The sequence below is a fragment of the Parasteatoda tepidariorum genome, chromosome 8, assembly GCF_043381705.1.
Source record: "Parasteatoda tepidariorum isolate YZ-2023 chromosome 8, CAS_Ptep_4.0, whole genome shotgun sequence".
NCBI lineage: Eukaryota > Metazoa > Arthropoda > Arachnida > Araneae > Theridiidae > Parasteatoda > Parasteatoda tepidariorum.
Genome location: NC_092211.1, coordinates 82,197,172 through 82,207,251, shown reverse-complemented (window position 1 = coordinate 82,207,251; position 10,080 = coordinate 82,197,172). Strand labels below are relative to the sequence as shown.

The window sequence follows — 10,080 nt, the reverse complement described above, 5'->3', positions numbered from 1 at the left end:
GTCAAAAATAAAGCATGAAAAAGTACATTGAGGGTCGCAAAATAATATTTACTCTAGGGGCCGTTCATATATTACATTTAAATGTTTTTGGCAAGAAGAGAGTACCTGCACATAAATTAACATCTCCCCTTGTATATATAAGCAAATCTCAAACCCACTCTCATACTTAAATAATAAAGTCACAACTATCCCCTTGTATTTTGCAGTAAAATTTACTCAAGTAAATTAATTTTAGTATTAAATTCAAATAAAAGATATAATTTTGCAAAAAACAAAATGTACGACTTAGTTCTTTTAATATAATTTTGAGTAGAATTTATTGTTTAAGCTATCTACGAATAAACTCAACGCATAAGAATCAAATTAGATGGTATGTTTCAGCCATTTTTTCGTATCTTTTATGACATAGTTTCTTTTTCATTTTCTTCTACTTGGGTAAGAATTTTCATACATCCATTCTGCAACTTCTATGCCTATTTAATTACGCACATAAGCTCATTTTTTTTAAAAAAAAATTATTCTTAAAGATGATTTTGTGATTCGCTTCAGTAAGTTAAAAACCTCTAAAACGTCTTGAAGTCAGTTTTTTCGAACTTTTTCTTTCTTCAAATTTAAATTAAGTTTGAGATTCTTTCCAGAGCAATTTTTTAAGTTCACTTGTTGCATTTTTTCTTCTTAAAATTGAAAATAAGAGGGTTTTAGAGTCATATGTAAGCCCTACTCTTACCTCTCCCCCTGCCCTTATCAGCAAAAATTAGCAAATAACAAACCACACTTCATTTGTGCTTATGGTCTGTCTACGCTAAGAACTCCTCCGCCACAAAGTCTGAGGCCGTCTGGTGCTATGGAAACAAGAGTGACGCATTTTAGGGTGGGTAGCTTCACTCTAGACAACACAAGAGACCGAAGAAAAAAATTCCCTTCCTCCTACCGATCCGAGTCGAAACAGTGACCCCGCACCCCTACTTGAAATAGTCATACCTCGTCACCATAGTCACCGCCACAGGTCCAGACGAATGTCTGGAAGAGTTCTTATTTTAGACAGACTATAGATAATATTTTAACACTCCCGAGGAAAAAACGAAAACGCTATTGCAGTTTGACAAATCACTATTCAGAAAAGCGGGCGCACAGAATATTAAAACTTGTTTAACTGTGGGCAGCAATAAAGAGAATTATTACAATCGGCCTCCTCATGGTTCGCAGAAAAAAAATCAGGACAACATTTTTCAGAAATACCAGGACATTTTTGTGAACAGTACAAGACTACTTTTAAAAAAGAAAAGGGGAGTTAGGGCACATTAGCAGGATTAAAATTGTATAGAAACCCATGACCAAATATATTGTACGCAGTCAATGGTGCTTTCCTTTTATAACCTGTTCAGAAGATCACCAAGAAACTTCATAATAGGGAAGCGACCCTAGCAGCACATGACGATATTTCCGGATATGGGCTCCTATGCTATTTTAATCCTGATAATGTGCCATAGCTCCCTTAGAAGTTTGTCGCAAAATTTATACAACCCTCCATTATCTATAGCGTTTTTAAACTTGAACATTTCGAGAAAAAAATAGACTAAAAGTGCCATTAAAAAAATAAATATATTGTAACTTGGAGAGATAATTGAAATTAGTGACGTGAAAATATTCGACGTACGTTAAAAAAACTTATGCAATAGCAAAAAAATAAAAAATAAAAATTCCTATCGTTATTTATCTTATTAAAACAACGTTACCAAATACTTCGATAAAATATTTTCAAATGTTAAGATGTTAAAAATAATCTTCAACGAAATAAAAAAAAAAAATGTATTTACATTTTCCGAAGAGGGAACTTGAATTCGTTCTTCCAGAACATCACTGTCCGCTGCGGACACTAATTTGCTGGTGCCCGTAGCGAATGATGATAGCATTGTTGTGGTACTGCCATAGTTTTGTTTATTTGATATAGTTGACAAATCTGTGGAGAGAAAATAGAAAAGGTTAGAAAAACTTAGAATACTTTTTACAGTGAATTTATTTTTCCATGAAAAAAGGTTCCATGTATTTTTTTAAGGATTTTCATTATAACTAATATAAAGTTTTATAGTAAATATTATAAATTTTTATTAATTTATGGGAGATATTTCAGAAACAGAGGTGCCGGAACGCGGACTTGTCACTGTGACCACCCCCTCCAAAATGGTCACTTCTCGGGAATTTGGCAAATTTAGGTAATTGCCAAATTTACGGAATAGAGATGCGGTGGCTAATGTGATGACCAAGGATCGAATCCCAGAGTTGGGTGGTCGATACGAATTCTGACCATAATGCTAGCATAAAATATCCTCAGTGATAGATGGATCATGAGTTAGATTCCCTTTGCCGTTGGGCTAACCGTGAGAGGGTTTCGTTGTATTTTTTCTCACCATGCAACGCAAATTTGGGTTAGTTCCATGAAAAAAAGTTCACCACGAAGACTTGTTTATATCGATGCTGGATCCAGGAGTTCTCTTGTCTTCCGGATTGGGTTCAAAATCAAAAAGCTACGGAGTTTAACATTGATAATCGTAAACTCAGAATCGGGTCGGCTGTTTCGATACCAGTTATAAAATAAAATAGAATGCGTAGTAAAGGGGACTAGAAATTATTTTAGATTAGGCTACGAAAAAGAAGCTTAACTGAAAACATTAAAAAAATTACAAAAATTCGCTTTTAGCAAATAAAATCCTCTTTATCAAGAAAGACTTCTTTCACTACTGCTTAAGACTAGCTGTTATTTATAGATAATCATTAATAGATTTAAAATTGTGAAGAAAAAAAATCATTTCATTTGAGTACATGAAAAAGTATACAATTAATGCTTATTTCATGCAACAACAACAAAAAAAAATATGAATCGGTAAAATTGCAGTTTCGTTCGTTAAAGTAAGAATCCCTCCCCCCGAAATCTACAAGTTTGTAGCATCTCTCTCCAGAAACGTGTCAAGTACCCAACTTAAAGCAATAAAGAATAATTTGATGTAAAAATTTTGGAAGAAAAAGTTTTTGAAACAAAGAAAAATTTTGAAACAAAAATTTTAAAACAAGAAGTTTTGAAAGAAAAGATGGTTTCTTATTATATTGCTTTAAGCCCTGGGATTGTTATTATATTTTAAAGAATCAGGGTAATAGCAAAACTGTCAAACAGAATTTTGTCGTACGTTTTAGACAAAAATCAACTATCTTTTGAAAATCGGTTGATTTTTAAGTCCAGTTAATAAACATTTAAAAATGAGAATTATTATATTTATACAGGATGACTTACCTATATCGGAAGGATAATCCTTCTTTCCGTTCATGTTTTCCATATTCATTTTTGGATCAGTTGATCATACTTCTTATTCTTGCTGGAAGGGAATAAAATAAAAATTTATGTTTATTGTAAGGATTTTGAGATTTTTCGAACACTGGTCGGGGAAAGTGATGCTAATAATTTCAGAACCAAGGGTACGTAGCCAAATTTTTCAGCAAAAAATAAGAATCTTTTAAGCACTTGGAAAAATATAATTAGACAGGGTTGGCAAGTTTTTGACTATTGATGGTTTTATTTACAGTGACGAAGACGATGGCGCGTCACAAACGATGAAATTAACAAGAGAAAAGAAATTTTCCTTCGCTAATAGAGAAAAAAAATCAGCAAAAATTCGAGAGATTTTTTCGATTCTATTACAGAGGGCGGAAAATGAAGTCTGAAATTGCGAATCTCTTGCAAAATGTAGGAGGGTTGCACATGAGAAACGAAAATTCTTACAATCCAGCTCAGTATACGCAAGTGCGGACCCGCAAGTATTTCATCAAACATGTAAAACAAATGGTGTTTTCATACACTACAGACCGCCGGTAAGCCGAAATTTGTGGCGAAAATCGACATGGCAAAGAAAAATATTTTGCTCAACGTATAATTTTCACAAATAAATATTCAGTGTATTTTCATAAATAAACTATTTATTATAATATGTGTAATCAGTTCAGATGTATTAAAAACTGTTTAAGATACCTCACATTTTACACTATTATTACGTTTTTCTACGCTTATCCGACTAGCTAGAGTACTCAAACCTGTACCAGAGCACTTTGTTAAATGACAATACAAGTTACAATCGTTTCCTACATACTAAATGTATCGCCATAATATCTCCACAAGGAATTTATCCTTAAAAGAATTAATTCATCCGCTGGCCGATTAAATAGAAGGCTCCATACCATTAAGTAGAATGCTCCACCAAAGTTCCATGTCTGCTGGGCAATACAATATTCCATCATTTTTTGACCGCCCCAAACAGAATGTATGACGCGATTTTATCGTCCAGTACAATTTATCCATAGAAAGTTCGAGAATTTTCTAGGCAAGTTGGAAGGCTCAAATTTCAAACGAATCTTTGTGTTTGAGTCTATTATTAAAGTTACAAAATTTATTGCAATTCAAAATTTCGATCACTTTTCTGCGTAAACAAACTGACCGATGCAAAACTAAAAAGAAGAAACAAATTGAAAGTTGTAAAATTAAACCTGATGATGTCAAGCTAGTAAAAGTAAAACTAGGGTATAGTCCACTAAAAAAAAATGTGCTGACTTACCGTATTAGTTCAGCTCCTTTTTCCTAACTGCTGATTGAAAAAAATGTTTCCCTTGTGATTATTTTTTTTTTTCGTACTGTGACCATGCAAAAATATTGGTTCCACTACGTTTGAGTTTACAAAACGGTTTTTCCGCAGCTCATATATTAATCTATCTATGCATATAAATGAGTCTAATAAATTTTGTTAGATTTTTCCTCTGAGGGAAAAACATATTTGCTAGCCTCTTTTTTCCAAATTTTTTTTTTTAATTTTGATGTTTTTTATTCTGATAAATCCTTCCTTTTAATATTGTATTATTATTGTCCTTAATTATAATTCTTGAATAGTTTAGATTGTCAGTTACAATCAATAGCTAGCACTTTTCAAGCATACTAATCACCTCTGGCAATCAGCTGCTCGGTTTTTCCCCCTCAAGATTCTAATACAATATAAACTCAAAACTGGAAAAAAAAATATTTCAGCCAGAAACTTGCTCAGTTATAAATATTTTAAATCAGCTGCTTGTATTTTTCTTTTCTCAAGATTCTAAGAACACAATATAAATTCAAATATAAAAAGAATACTTAAAGCCAGAAAGTTGATCAGTCATACTTTAATTTTTAATCAGATGCTCGGTTCTTTTTCTTAAGATTCTATGAGCGCTATATAAGCTCAGAACTAGAGGGGATAAATATTTCAGCCAGAAAGTTCTCAGTCATAGTTTTTTTAAATCAGCTGATCGGTTTTTTCCCTCAAGATTCTAAGAACACTATATAAACTCAAAACTAGAAAAAAAAATATTTCAGCTAGAAACTTACTCAGTCATAATTTAATTTCTAATCAGCTGCTTGGTTTTTTCCCCTTAAGATTCTAAGAACACTATATAAACTCAAAACTAGAAAAACAAACTACTTCAGCTAGAAAGTTGCCCAGTTATAGTTTTTTTTAAAATAAGCTGCACGTTCTTTTTCTTCTCAAGATTCTAAGAACACTATATAAACTCAAAACTAGAAAAAAAATATTTCAGTTCTTCGAATTTTTAAATAAGTCTTACTTATTTAAAAATTACTATTTTTAAATTTATTTTAATTTTTTAGTAAGTCTTCGCAACGGAAACTCTATCGTGACATGCGTGTCTCGGATAGCCTATTTATGATGTTAAAAGATTGCTTACATTATAGATTAGAACTATACATACAACAAACATTTTGAAATAAAATTATACTTACATACATGATTATGATAGTCAAGCACTTTTATGACGCGATTTTTCCATTAATTCAGGAACTTATTTAATTAAGAATTAAGTCAGGAGTGTGTTGGAATATGTATTTATACGAAACTCAACAAAAATATATATTAAACAAGTAACTTAAAATTAATTTAAAAGGAAGAAAATAAATCTTCAAGGAATTTCAAATGATCGAACATATTACAAACCTTACTACCAGTATCCTTTCGAATCTCTGAGGTAGTAACCAAAAATTTAATCTTCACATTTTTCTGTCGTAAAAAGTTTTTAATACGCTTGTTCACGTGTTAAGTTTTAATAGAAAAACAATTCTAGATGATGAAATACAGTTGAAGTGCTTCACTTTTACGATTTTATTTACCGTTTCTATACTTCGCGTCACCTTAATTTGGAAGCTTTTTAGAAACTGATGAATGCAATTTTCTTAAAAGACATGTTTTCAGTTTTCCCACCTCCAGAAAAATCAATTTCCTCTATAATTACAGCTCTCAAATTTCAAATCGGAAATATAGTTAATTAAATTTGTCTTCCGAATTAAAATTTAAACCAAAATGATGGTTAAGCAAAGAGAAAAAAAATCTCAAAATTATTATCAAATTTTTAGTAATTTGTAATTTTTGTTCGAATATGCAATGTGAAGTGGACGATACGCTAAATAACGGTGCGTCATTTGTAAATATTGATACGTGATTTGAAAAGCAGATATTATAGCCATGATTTAATTTTTAAAAAAAGCATGAATGCGAAACGCGATTTATAATTTGTAAAAGGCGTCTTACTAATATTGGGAGTACAAATTAGTTCGGTCCGTTTTTTTGTGGTTAAAAATGCGTTTATTTCTGAACAAAATGAATAAACAGATTAATCAAAGTATTGTCCATCATTGGCTACTACTTTTTCCCATCTGTCAGGCAATTTTCGAATTCCATCTCGAAAAAATGTCTCGTCTTTTGAGGCGATCGAAGTTAGGAGCCAATTTTCGATTTCTGCGAAAGAAGTGAACCGGTGACCTGCCAAATCATGCTGCATAAGTCGAAAAAAAACCTTTAATCAGAAGGAGCAATGTTCGACGAATATGGCGGGTGTGGTAAAATATCCCATTTGACTGTTTCCAAATAATATTTTACGACTTTTTGGACATGAGGCCGACCGTTATTATGCACAAGAATAACTTTGTCATGTCTTTGCTTGTATTCCGGTCGTTTTTCTCGTAATGCATGGCTCAAAGGAATCAATTGTAGCCTATACCGATCGCCCGTAATGGAATCGCCAGGTTGTAGCAGCTCATAGTATGCAACACCATTCTTGAAACGTCGAAACCATTCCCTACATGATTTATCAGTTGGAACATTGTCACCATAAACTTCTACAAGCATTCGATGCGATTCAGCTACATTTTTCATCCAATTGAAGCAGAAACATAAAACCACAAGAAAATGGAGCTTCGTTACCACAAAAATTGACATATTCAACTAAGTAAAAAACAGGGTTTCTGTACGAAACTCAAAGCGATATAAACTGAATATTATTGACGGATATCTAACCTCTCTGAAACCACCGAAACCAGACGCCACTATGAAACATTCATAACAGCCAGAGCCACCTTTTGAAAACGGACCAAACTAATTTGTTCTCCCAATAAATGTTAAACTCTCATAAAAGCTGATTTCAGCATATTAAAGGAAAAATCTAGAAATACCTACGGAGGTTATTATTTGCAAGAATTTGTGAAACTTTCACCTTTCTAGAGGTGAACCGGGTTCGAATCCCCGCGATAGCTGATCGATATGAATTCCGCATCCGTCTTGCACCCTTCACAGTGCTGACGTAAAATATCCTCAGTGGTAAACGGCACATGGTTTAGAGATCCTTACCGTCAGGCTAACCATGGGAAGTTTTCGTGATTTTCCTTTGCACATAACGCAAATAAGGGTTAGTTCCATCAAAAAAGTCCCCCACGAAGACAAATTTCTCCCGATACTTGATGCAGGAGTTTCCTTGTCTTCTGGATTGGGTTCAAAATTACAAGGCTACGGAGTGGATCGGCTAATAATTGGGTTGGCTGCTCAACGATGGCTATAAAATAAAAATAAAAAGTATTTGCTTATAAGAGGGGAGGAGAAATCAAAGTTTGTACGAAATTGGTTTAATAGTTCTTGAGTTTATGGCTTCATTGAAACTTAATTACTTACAAACTTTTCCATCGATTTCGTTCAAATTTTGATTTTTATCATTGATTTTAAAAATTTATTGCTAATTTTTATTTATTGAGAAAATTGGTTTATTTAAAAAATAGCATAGTTTAAAATGGTATAGAAGTTTGTATACTTTACATTTTACAATTTTTCAACTATTATTATTAAATAATATAATAAATTATTGTAACTTTTTACATGTAATAATATTTTGATAAATTAATTTTATAATTGTGTGCAAAAATTTTTCGACTCGCCTAAAAACTATGGGAGATATGGTGAAATATGTAAAAAAGGAAAAATAACATAAACGGACACAAATTTTTGATCGCTCTCCTGACTAAACTATCAGGACCACATTTTTTTCAGATCGCAGCTACCACTATTTATGGGTCAAAAATCCAAATTCTCTGAAAAACAGGTATGTTTATGCTGAGAAAGTACGATTTCGTGTCCGATTTTGTGCTGGACACTGATGTTAAATATAAAAGTAAGAATACGGTACTCGAAAAACAGAAACATATTAAATAAAACTTAAATAAATTTTATTCTAATAAACGGAGTTTCACAAACTTTATGCCAATCTTAATGGTTCAAAGTCGTGTAATTAGTAAATAATTAGTGCTAACCATTAAACTAAGTAGACACAAAAACGTATTTTAAGTTAGCAGCATATTAATGTACGTGATTTCTCTACGACTTAACAATTTTACTTTAATAAAGCTCGGTACGACAAAAAGTGACGCAGTAAGCTCGGTAACTGAACTAGATCGCTTATTAAAACGAATTATTAATGACTGGAATTGACAATGCAAAAAATTATAGTCACAGTTTTGCAACTAGGCAGCAAAATTAGCTTTATGCAAGAGTCGATTTTTAGGCTACTTTTTCGAACAAAGTATACATAATTATGTATGATCTTTATTGGGTATTTGTTGCGCGATTGTTTTCTATTTGCTGCGTTTGTTTTCCTTTGTTAAAAATGTTACCTATTTGTTTACAATAAAATGAAACACACAACAATGTAATTGAATTAATTATTTTATAAATCAGGCAACATTGTTGATAAGAAGGAAGAGACATTATTCTGATTGCCCAGTTGGATATAAATCAAATGGTATTATTCCGTATATGCCGTATATCCTTTAGTTCCTGGCCATGAAAACAATGCGACATGTTTATTTACATCTAGGTTTGTTTGTTATGTTCAATGCATAACAATATAAAAGAAAATTAACGTACTTTTCTGTTGATAAAATTGTTGTAAATCAGTGGAGCATAGTTAGAAAAAAAAAGTTATGTACTCTAAATGAAGAAGCATCTGAAAAAAAAAAATGCAATTTTTTTATCAACTTAGAGTACTGTTTAACTTTTCTACGAATTAAAAGCGCTACACAATTTTATTTTATTTTATAAACGTCGTTGACCAGCCAACCCAAATTCTGAGTTTACGGCTACTAATTTTCAACACCTTGCTTTGTAATTTTGAATTCAATCCAGAAGACGAGGGAACTCCTGGATCAACGATTGGGTGAAATTTGTCTTCGTGGAGGATTTTTTGATGGAACTAACTTTTTGCATTTGCATTGCATGGTGAAGAAAAAACGCGAAAACCTCCCACGGTTAGTCTGACGGCAAGGGGACAACGCTATACATTTTTTAAATTTATTTTATAACCTTCGTTGAACAGCCGACCCAATTTTGGATTAACGACTACTCATGTTCAACTCCGAAGCCTTGTAATTTTGAACTGTATCCAGAAGACAAGGGAACTCTTGGATAAAGAATCTGGCGAAATTTGCCTTCTTGAAGGACTTTTTAATGGAACTAACTTGCATTTGCGTTACATGGAAAAGAAAACCACGAAAACGTTCCAGGGTTAGTCTGACGGCACGACGAGCCTTTTGCGGAATTCGAACCAGAGTCACCTCGTTGGGAGGCAAGCGCTCTATCCCCTGAGCCACCACGATTCCCGTACTTTACAAATGAAATAAGTATTGCTTTGCTAACTGAGCCACTTACATAAAAATAAGAATTTATAGGCAACGATCGA

The 10,080-nt window shown here is 32.5% G+C and overlaps 1 long non-coding RNA gene across 1 annotated transcript; it reads right to left on the bottom strand.

Annotated features, from left to right (window-relative positions):
- Positions 1 to 1,802: 1,802 nt before the first annotated feature.
- Positions 1,803 to 6,067, bottom strand: LOC139426235 (uncharacterized). Its single transcript, XR_011637464.1, has 3 exons — positions 5,810 to 6,067; positions 3,287 to 3,368; positions 1,803 to 1,960 (listed from the first exon to the last, which is right to left on the bottom strand). It is a non-coding gene; the product is annotated as an uncharacterized lncRNA (long non-coding RNA).
- Positions 6,068 to 10,080: the final 4,013 nt, after the last annotated feature.